Genomic DNA, 10,474 nt, shown 5'->3' with positions numbered 1-10,474 from the left:
AGCTCGACACTTAAAATACATGTACGCTACATGTATATTCCGTTACCAGTCAGCCTAGACTTCACAGTCTATGGCCCGGTTCTCGGAATTTATCTTCTGAAATTACTGTCTCACTACAGTTTTCAAATTCTTTTTATACATATATGGAGCTTATGTTGATAATTCCAAGTTAACTAAAGTTTACACTTATTATCGTGATTACTTGCGTTTTTTGGCTCACTGCCAAAATTCACGTAAGTGTCACAACATCACCTCCCTCTTCAAGCATCATATTCCTCTTCGTTGATCAATCGCAACGGTTAAAACTTAGATAACCGTCCTGAGATCATCCTATCCCAATATCAAACCGATCTAACGGTTCGATTACTAGTTACTGGGGTTTTACTATACTTTGTTAGTTTCTAGATAACATCTGAAACTTACTCCTTGAGTTCTTTATTCTCATCTCTTTCTCACTTTGATAACATTTCCATTTATGTTAATCCAATGTTTATTATACTGTTTAAGTATATTATTTATTCATCAAATAATTAATAATTATTTATTAATGAATACCTTCATTTGACACGACTTCACAAAGTCTGTCAGTCGTTAACATAATCAACGACTCTCTTTATTCAAATCAGAACTAGTAGTGTAACTACTTGGTTCTGAGAATTAGTTTCCTTTTCATCATCTTTCTTTTAACTATTCGTTATTATTTATTAGTTAAGTGCTGAGGTTTACTCCTCTCAGACTTATGAGTTTTGGTTTATCTAACCACTCGTTTGGATTTAAGAGATATGTCTATTACTGACATCTGCTCTGTCTGTAAGACCAATCTCAGATCCATTTTAATTAAACACATGCGTATGACTTTGTTCACCGACAGTTACTTGAAGTCAAACTAACCGAGTTGTGTTTAATTAGATCCTACTCTCTCTTATCTTAATCGCAATTATCTTCTATTATCTATTCTTGAACTTTTATTTATCATAAAAGTCCATCACTAGACTTACCTCTTAGTCTATCTCAAAGCAAGAATGTAAATTCTCACTTCCTACTCTTCTCAATCTTTAATAATTTCTGATGTTTCGGAATGAAACATTAGAATCCAGATCTTTATTGTATATTATGAACAATAAAAATCGCAACATCTTATCTTCGCTATCTTGTATCCTATCTTGACATTATTATAGAGTTTTCGTTTGAGTATGCTTACATTTTAAAACAAATACAGTTTGTTTTGTAAACAAATTGTTTCTCAACAATTTATTTCACAAAATTTTGTTTTATAAACAAATGGTTTCTCAAACTAATAATTTCAAACATATGTGCATATACACATATTCACCCACATATACAAATATATGTGTGTACCAGCTGGATTTTCTTTAAAATTCATCTCTTCAAAACTGTGAATCTAACAATTCACATTTTTAAAACTTTTGTACAATTGTAGCTCAGGGTGATGACATCTCTCATCCCCAAAGAGTTGCTATACAATCCTCTTTCTCTTTGATATACAATATACATGATGCATGTCCTAACAAAATCATTTTGTATAAGTATATGGAATTCAAGTATTCCTTTTTCTATAGTGATTGTTGCAATATGCATTCATGATGCATCTGAGCACAATAATACATTCTTTTAAAACAAAACTGTAATACTCACTTGTAAGCTTCTTTCAAACTACTTCTCCGTAACATTTCAAGTTTCTTAATCCTAATAATTTATTCTCACCTTAGGATTATTATTGCTTCATATCATTTGGTTGTTTATCAATAGTTATTGATTTCTATTTTTAAGGATGCACGTTTCTAACATCCCTAACTTATCAATTCTCATTTATCATTTATCTTTTAATGTTTATTTGTATGTGTATTTCTTTTTGTTTAAGAATATAATTTATATCTGTAGTTTATGTTTTCCAATTCTAACGTGATATTGAAAACACATAAACATACTAACTTAAACATTAAACACATAACTAAACATTACCTGACGATGATCGCGAAGACGGAAACGCCTCACGAATCATCGGGCCTTTACCTCGCCCTCCGCGGAATTTCAGTTTTCCCTTATCCTTTCCCCCTCGCGGAACAAAGTAGGGGTTGTAGTGCCTCGCGGGTCCAGAGTTTCCTATCCTAGGAAATGTAGCAGTAGGTTCTTCAGGTTTGGTGTAATAGTACGGCTGGAGGGGTATGTCATTCCTGCTCAACTTACTTTCTATCTGCTTTGCACGCCCAGCCAGATATGCTACAGAATCAGACTTTACCGCCATGAGTTCCTCGAACTCAGGCCCTAAACCTTTGACGTACCTACTTGCAACTTCCTCACCATCACGAACTAACTCAGGTACTTCTTCACATAAACGCATAAACTCAACAGTATATGCCTCCACATTCAAGTCTTCCCTAGTGTACTTATCCATATAATCCCTCAACCTATCCAAACTTTGGTTCTCTTGTACCTCCCACTCGCTCACGTATTCCCATGACTGATTCGGCGAGTGTCTTATTTGTTGTTGAACCCTCCTTAGATGGTCCACCTCAGCTAAGAATTTTTTTACCTTAAATCCCAGATAAGCTGATGTAGCAGTCGATTCAGACACAGAGCTATGGCTATTTCCAGTACTGTTTATGTCTTCATTCAATATTCTCTCTAATTCCTCTACTCCAATAGCATCCTCCCATATGTCCATGTCACATGCTGATGTTGAGTCAACAGCCTCTATAGGAACAGATGTATCAGGTATAACAGGCAAACCTGGTACATTATGTGGATCAGACCCCACATGCGTATGAGCTCTACTAGGCCCAGACATACTGAAACACATGAAATTTCAGCATAAGTACCGTATGTAATAGTTATAGAAAAATCACATTTTCATATAACAGGTATCAACTATTAAACCTATATAAGCAAAACATATAACAATCACACACAATTCAGATAAAATCTAACTATTTTCTCGAACAAAAATTCAGAGGAAATCTTCGCTTTGTCCTGTGTTCAAACAGAACCATTCTCCTCGAATACTGGTCATCTGTTCTGACCATTCCGCTCCATGATTATAACGTGTTTCCAATTTAGGAACATCTCACATGTTCCATCAGTTGTAACGTGTCTCGAACACAAGAACAACTCATGTGTTCCTGATCAAAACATCAATACATACTACACACATGTATAGTTGCTATCTATAGCTGAATGTATTCAATAACTGACAACTGATCAAGACATGACTCGAATCCTATGTTGCTGCAATAGTTCACTAGGAACTCTTATGACTTCTAGTACCTCTACTTAACATATATCAGCAACAATACTTCAGACATTCAAGTCCTAAAACATTGCTCTGATACCAACATTGTCACGACCCGATTTCCACCTCGAAACTCGAGCCGAGACCGGCGCTAGGGAATGGGAATGGTTGTTCCGAAACCCGTAGCAAGCCTAAAACCTCTATAAATTTTTCGCCTCTTAAATATAAATATATATCGTACATCGCGTACGACCCGTTTTCAGAAAACACCGTTAAAACATTTTTCCGTTTAACGTGGAAAACATATTCTGAAAATATTCATATAGGCGATATCGCGTTTTCAGAAATGCTGGTTGAATAACCCTAGTTATTCTGACCCACGCGCATTTTTGAAAACCGGTGCGGTGGTACAGGGACTTAGCTCACATGCCTTGCCTCGCAGGCAGCCCTGTCTCAAACCGCGCACCCGAACAATATGTTTAATAAAATATATCGAACACTTTCCTTTTCAAAGCGTTATATCAAACATATAAAAAAAACATGCACAGCAGACACACAAACGTAAGGCCAGCTAAAACTACACACAGTGTCTTTGCAGACCAAAGACACGAAGCTTGGCCACCCGTAGGGGACACCATAAAACACCATATGCCTATTGAGTAGCCACTTATTAGAGCTAGACAAAGTCAGGATTCCTATCATAGTATATAGACAGAGGAACCATGACGTGGCTACAGGCATATCAAACCTATATACACTATTGCAGCAGCTAAGAGTTAAAGTGTTATTTACATAATAACAGAATAAGCTTCCCTGATGGAAAAGGGTGGAAGCTCGACCAGACCCGGTAGCTAGGTACCTGAAAATGATAAACAACAACGGGGTCAGAAATATAAATATTTCTGAGTGAGTAGATAGGTTTACAATTAAATACCAAAATCGCGTATAGACAAAATGTCGATATATAAAAATATTACCAGTCCTCGATCCAAATGAAACCCTAATCCTGATTACGTTATAGTGCTATCATATATATAATGCATATGCACAACTCTTGTTTAATACAGGATGAGCTGTATACATATGTATCACAGCCATCTTGACTCTGTATAGGGTTGCTGGGCCGGAACTTAAATCACTGCCACCTCAGGACTACCCATTAGGTTTAAGCCGCTTTATAAGCATCTGGCTTAAAACCTAATCTCAATATGTATGCTTATAATATTTACCTCTCATCTAGTTCATTAACACCGGTGATCACACAGTCCTATTGTTGCCCAATAGATAGCTCGTTTCAGTGGATCTTCCTTGGCTAAGTTTCATACTTAGTGCGATTTATGATTTAAAAACAATTGAATACTAATATTCAAAAGTAAACAAATGAACTCACAAACACCGCTAGGTCTGGAACTTAATCCTGTGGTTGTGGTCAGACTGCTGGCTAGCTGGTCGGACTAAACACACAAAGCAAACAGGATAAAACACATCAATATATGTTTCCTATAAAATTTCTAGGTCCTTAAACCCAGATCTAGGTCAAACATGTAATCATTTAAACATATAGCACTTATGGTCTGTTTTCTTTTAAAACCATATTATAGATTCTCGTTTTGAGAAAACGTTCTAACTTCTCTCTAGAAGTTATTTTAGGTATCACAATACCTAAAGAAAACCATTTATAGTATAGACCTAATTGTCAAAACAATTCTCGGTCATATACTAAGTATTTAGCAAAAGCGATTGCTAAATCTTTAAAACCGTTTAAACATTGACTTTAACTCTTTTAAAGTCCATTATAAACGTTTAACTTAACTTTTAAAATCTCCTTTTAAAAGTCTTTAGGTTTAGGTTATAAAACCTTTTCACTTTCTTCTAACACAAGTTATCATTTTAAAATATCTAACTTTAGTTTAAAAACATTTATTAAAAATGTTTTAGCTTCGGTTTGGAAACACCTCGGGTTATTAGGCGAAAGCACGTCGGAATCGCCCCCGGAAAGTCCTCAAATGACCGAAGAAAAATCGACCCCAGACCGCTCGTTGGGGCAGCTGTGCGGTCGCACAGCTTGGCTGTGCGGTCGCACAGCATTTCATTGCTGTGCGCCCGCACAGCACATGCTGTGCGTTCGCACAGCATGGTGTGCGAACGCACACCATGCTGTGCGGTCGCACAGCTCGCTGTGCTCACGCACAGCGGGCTGCGTACCCGCACAGCCCCGGAAATGAATTTCCGGGACCCCCCGTCCTGCTTAAAACGTCCAAAAACGCTATTCTAACGTCCACAATCACGTATACACAATTTAAAATCAATTCGGACGTTTAAAACGATAATTCGATACGGTAACCGTTTATAAACGAGTTTATATTCGAAATAAATCGAAATAAACGTTTAATACAATTGAGTTAGAATCGAGAAATGGACGAAACGGCGCGAAACCGTTCTTCACTGTCGCCCTAAGCTAGCACCTCAACCTTTTAAACCTAAGAAAATGAGTTTCTGCACTCATTTGATTCATTTGGTAACATATATATAGTATTGGCTAAAGTGCAGTTTAGTACTAGCTCAATCATGCACTTTAAACCAACTTCTAAACTAGTCGTCCATAGCCTAAACGCAAACGATTTCCAAATTTCGTGAAAATTTTACCAAAAATCAAATAAAATATAACGAGAATAAAAATATAATTTTTATTCCCATCCGACTTATATTTTATTCTTAATAAATCATTTTCGATTTATTAAGTCCGCATTGACTGCGCTTGATAAAATTTCTGCTTCCAAATTTTATCAAATTTTCACGATAACCTTTTTAAAATATTTCGCGAATATTAGTACCAAAAATATTCGCTAGGGACTTATGAATTATTCTGCACCCAATTCATAAATCCATATTCCCTTCGTTAACTATATAACTATTCAAATTTAAATTCTAAAAATTTAAATTTGCAATCCTATAGCCATATTAAAAATTTAGGGACACTTGTAAATTAAATTTATCTTTAAATTTAATTTACCTACCCCCGTCTAATAAAATATTAGACACGTGGCTATATTTTAACTCTTAAATTTCCGGGTTATTACATATATACATCAGTTAGTGTATCCAACATATCACCGGCATCTGGTGCCGTGCACAACATATAAAACACGTAGCCTACAAAAACATATAAACAGGACAGCAAGTAATATGTACAATCAAAATGTACTGCTGCCTAGGCTACGACTCTGTCATACGGGACCACTACTGCAGCATTCACAGAAGTCAGATACTAAACATACACAGCTGACTTCTGGACTTCAAAATTGGCCTCTAGCTAAGTCCACAAACTAAGCACCTGAAAGACATCAAAGGTGAGGGGTCAGTATTTGGGAAAATACTGAGTGAGTTGACATTTACTATCAGTATTAATATAGAAACATAGCATCGCATCTCAAGAAAACAATAATATAAAACATATAAACATGTATTTGATCCATACGAAACTAATATCCTAGCATGCGACACATTTCTCGAATAATCATATTGTCACGACCCAATTTCATGGATCGCGACCGGCGCTAGGGTATGGGTATGTTCGTACCAAAACCCGTAGCAAGCCTCGCAGATAACCTTATATACAAATAAACCTGCAAGAAAACCACTGCTCGGGGGCAACCGAGACTCCAACCTAAGTCTAACAGTTTATACAACAGTTCTAATATCATAACTTGATAATAATCCGAAACTGTGAATCATGCCTCAAATATAATAATCCAATGTAACATGCCAAAGTATAATAATATAAAAGTCGTACCACCACGACAAACCAAAGTATAATAATCAAACACTATACTAGTTCTACTGCGGTCTAAGAGTTTAAAACAACAGACTAGTTTTATTGACATAAAAACCTCCAAGAATCAAGAATCGGAGTGGACCAGCTTTCAAATCATAAACCTGGAAAATTTGGGAAAACAACGGGGTCAGATATACTGAGATGAGTTCGCAATACTATTTACATTTATTAAGATTAAAACCCTTAAATCAAAATCTTTTATACTAATATAACATGATTATGGAAAACAGTATTGAAATGATCCCAGCGTAAGTATGACATAGCATACTGATAAACCCAGAGTGGACGGGAACATATCCTCGTCATATACCAGCGTAAGCAAGACTTTAGTCTGCCGATCCCAGAGTACTTACCGGTGCACACAGTCTCGATACAAGCCTATCGAGCAGCTCGTTTCAATCCAGATCCATAATCCGTAAAAACAGTTCAAAAGCATTTATAATATTAAAATATGATGAGGTACTTAATAAAGTGGTAAATAGCACTACAAACTCACTACTTGCTTATCCACGTGAAATCTTGGCAAACAGCTAACCCTGCGTAGACTCCGAAGCACGAGCATTCGACGGGTCTAAAACAATGTATAAGTTAAAATCCATTCAACCCCTAACTCTAAGAATACTAGACACCACATAGGACTAGCATCTTGAACACAACCAAAGTACAACCAAGTAAGGTAAACATCTATGTATCAAACAAACCAAAGAATTCATATCATTCACTTTAAACAATTTATGCAAGTTAGCTTAGATGAGTTCGTATCCATAAAAACAAAACCGAAGTCCTTTTCATAACTTAAATAGTTCTTTTAAACCAAAGAGTTTCCCGGAGTAGTGTGTTAGCCTTAACTGCAGTATAGCTCAACACAACATGTCGGGCGACACAAGTCTAACCCGTCCAACCATAAGCCAAAGTGAAAACCAGAGTTTAAAACCAATCCTTAAATAAAACCAAAGTCATTTGAAAATAAGAACTCAATCCATAGCTTAACAATGCCAACCTTAAAAGCAATAAATCATATAGCTTGCCAACACTTGACAAGTTTCACCCAAGGTATACATCATTTAAAAATGCCACCTTAAATTCAATTAATAGGATTTTAACACCTTTTAAAGATTAAACTCAAATGTAAAATATTAATTTAGATAGCCATATCACCTTTGTAAAATTCACCATAACTTATATACCATAACAACCACTGATTTTTAAAACGACCCAAGGTAAACTATCATTTTATAAATGTCCAAAATAGTTTATAAAATGTATTTCCAGACATTAACAATTTGATCAAAATCAAAATTAAGCCAAAGCACTCAAATAATCAAATTTGGCAATTTTGCCGAAAATTGCCTAAACTAGCCAAATGATTCAAAACCAACAATCGATGAACCAAAATATGTTACTACTGATTTAAAAACATAAAAACATCATATAGAAAATATTAGATCAGTAGATATAGCATTTGAAAACCATTTTGCAATCGTTGCGTTTAACTTTCGTAGAATTGTCAATTTCGCAAATCGTAGAGATTTTACAACACAAACCAATTTCAATTCTCATTTACAAATAAAAACTTTTTATATCAGTAGCTATTGATATAATAACACTTAATAATCAATCAATTTGGATTCAACCATTTAAATAATTCATTAAACGAATCCAATTCGCACAAGTCTAGAAATCGCCTATTCATTGTTTAATTACACCAATTCGTTATTGAATCATGTCAAACACTTTCCAAAACTTATAAAATCAGATCATATATGTATAACCCATCATTTAATCATATAATATCAGTAGCTTAAACATAGCATATCAATAACGACGATTCAATCCATCAAAATCCTATATTATGCATTTCTAGGCAAAATCACACAACAACGAATCCATAAATCAATTAGGAGTAAAAACATTACCTAAGAATGATGGACAAGATTATAATTGATGTATTAACCCAAGGTTCAAAGGGCTGGACCAAAATCAATTGGATCCACAAGCCACCAGCGAAGAACACAACGTAGAAATCGCGTAGATCTTGCGAGTATGATGAAAAATCAAGTTCTTAGCGTAATGAATCGCATCCGGGCTTGTTAGAACAAAGGAAATGTGCATTTTATATGAAGATATTCGTTTTAGGGTTTGTGGAAAAGAAAAGGGGGCTGCTCACATGAAAATATGGGTCTACTTATAGACTTATGCGGGCTTTACATGGGCTTTGATAAAAACCACGATTTAATTATCATTTTGAGAGTTAGAAGCATCCAAAAAACGCGAAAATTTAACACATGCTAGAATATACTCTTATGAACAACATATAAAAAAATGGGCCTGATCCGACATTTCAATTGGGAGATATCAACGTTTTACTAAAACAGGGCAGTTCTGGAAAACATACAAATGCTATTTTGATATATACCCGAAAATAAATCGAATCAACATCAAACACATACGAGATCATGGGATACATATAAGACACTCAAAAAGACACAACCAATGTATCACAAGTGTTACTTCTAACATATAACCATTCAGAATCAAGTTCGAAACATAACAAGAAAAATGTTGAAATGCAAAATAACAACGAATGCAAGAAAACAACCAATTTGTAAAGGATAACCAAACTGACAAATCAAGTTTGAAAACACGGGGTATTACACATATATCATTCAACCCAATCGTAAATTTCAAGTTGTGAGTCCAACTCACTTGTGGGCCCAGCCCACTAGATACAGGGACTTCCAGACTACACCGTAGCCGAGTTCACTCTCGTATCGAATTCATATCATATCATACGTATCCAATCATTTCTCAGATGTAAACACACTAGACCGACTCAATACTGGTGATCACACAGCCTATTGACACCCAATAGGTAGCTAGTTTCTTCGTATATATATTGCGATGCGTGTAAACCGTATATATATCTATATAAAATAACTTTAATATATAATACGTGAAAGTAAAGTGCAACTCACAGTGACCGCTATCCATTCTACAACAAGATCGATGTGGTAATATGCTCGTATTAGTACACCTCTGGTGCCCTCACTGCCTGGTCGTACGTCTGATACATATTAATTAACGTTTAATAGTCAGACGTAAATCATGTATTTATACGTATAATATTTTCATAATTTAAGTATTGGTTTCATTCTTAGTACTATTCACGTATTCAGTAATTCTTGGTTGTATTCACGACTTATCGAATACCATTCCTTGTATTCGAGAATTATATAATTTCCTTAACGTTTTTCATTATCGTTACTCGCGTAAAACGTCGAGCTAAATCTTACTTTTTAAGTTATCGGGGTCTTAATTTTATCTTTAAAGTTCAATATTCAAAAACGTCAAAAACCTCGGTCAATCGGGACAAAAGTCCATTTTAGTCC

Source organism: Mercurialis annua, linkage group LG8 (genome assembly GCF_937616625.2).
Source record: "Mercurialis annua linkage group LG8, ddMerAnnu1.2, whole genome shotgun sequence".
Taxonomy (NCBI): Eukaryota; Viridiplantae; Streptophyta; class Magnoliopsida; order Malpighiales; family Euphorbiaceae; genus Mercurialis; species Mercurialis annua.
The sequence above is the reverse complement of the archived record's forward strand: the minus strand, read 5'-3'. Positions refer to the sequence as shown.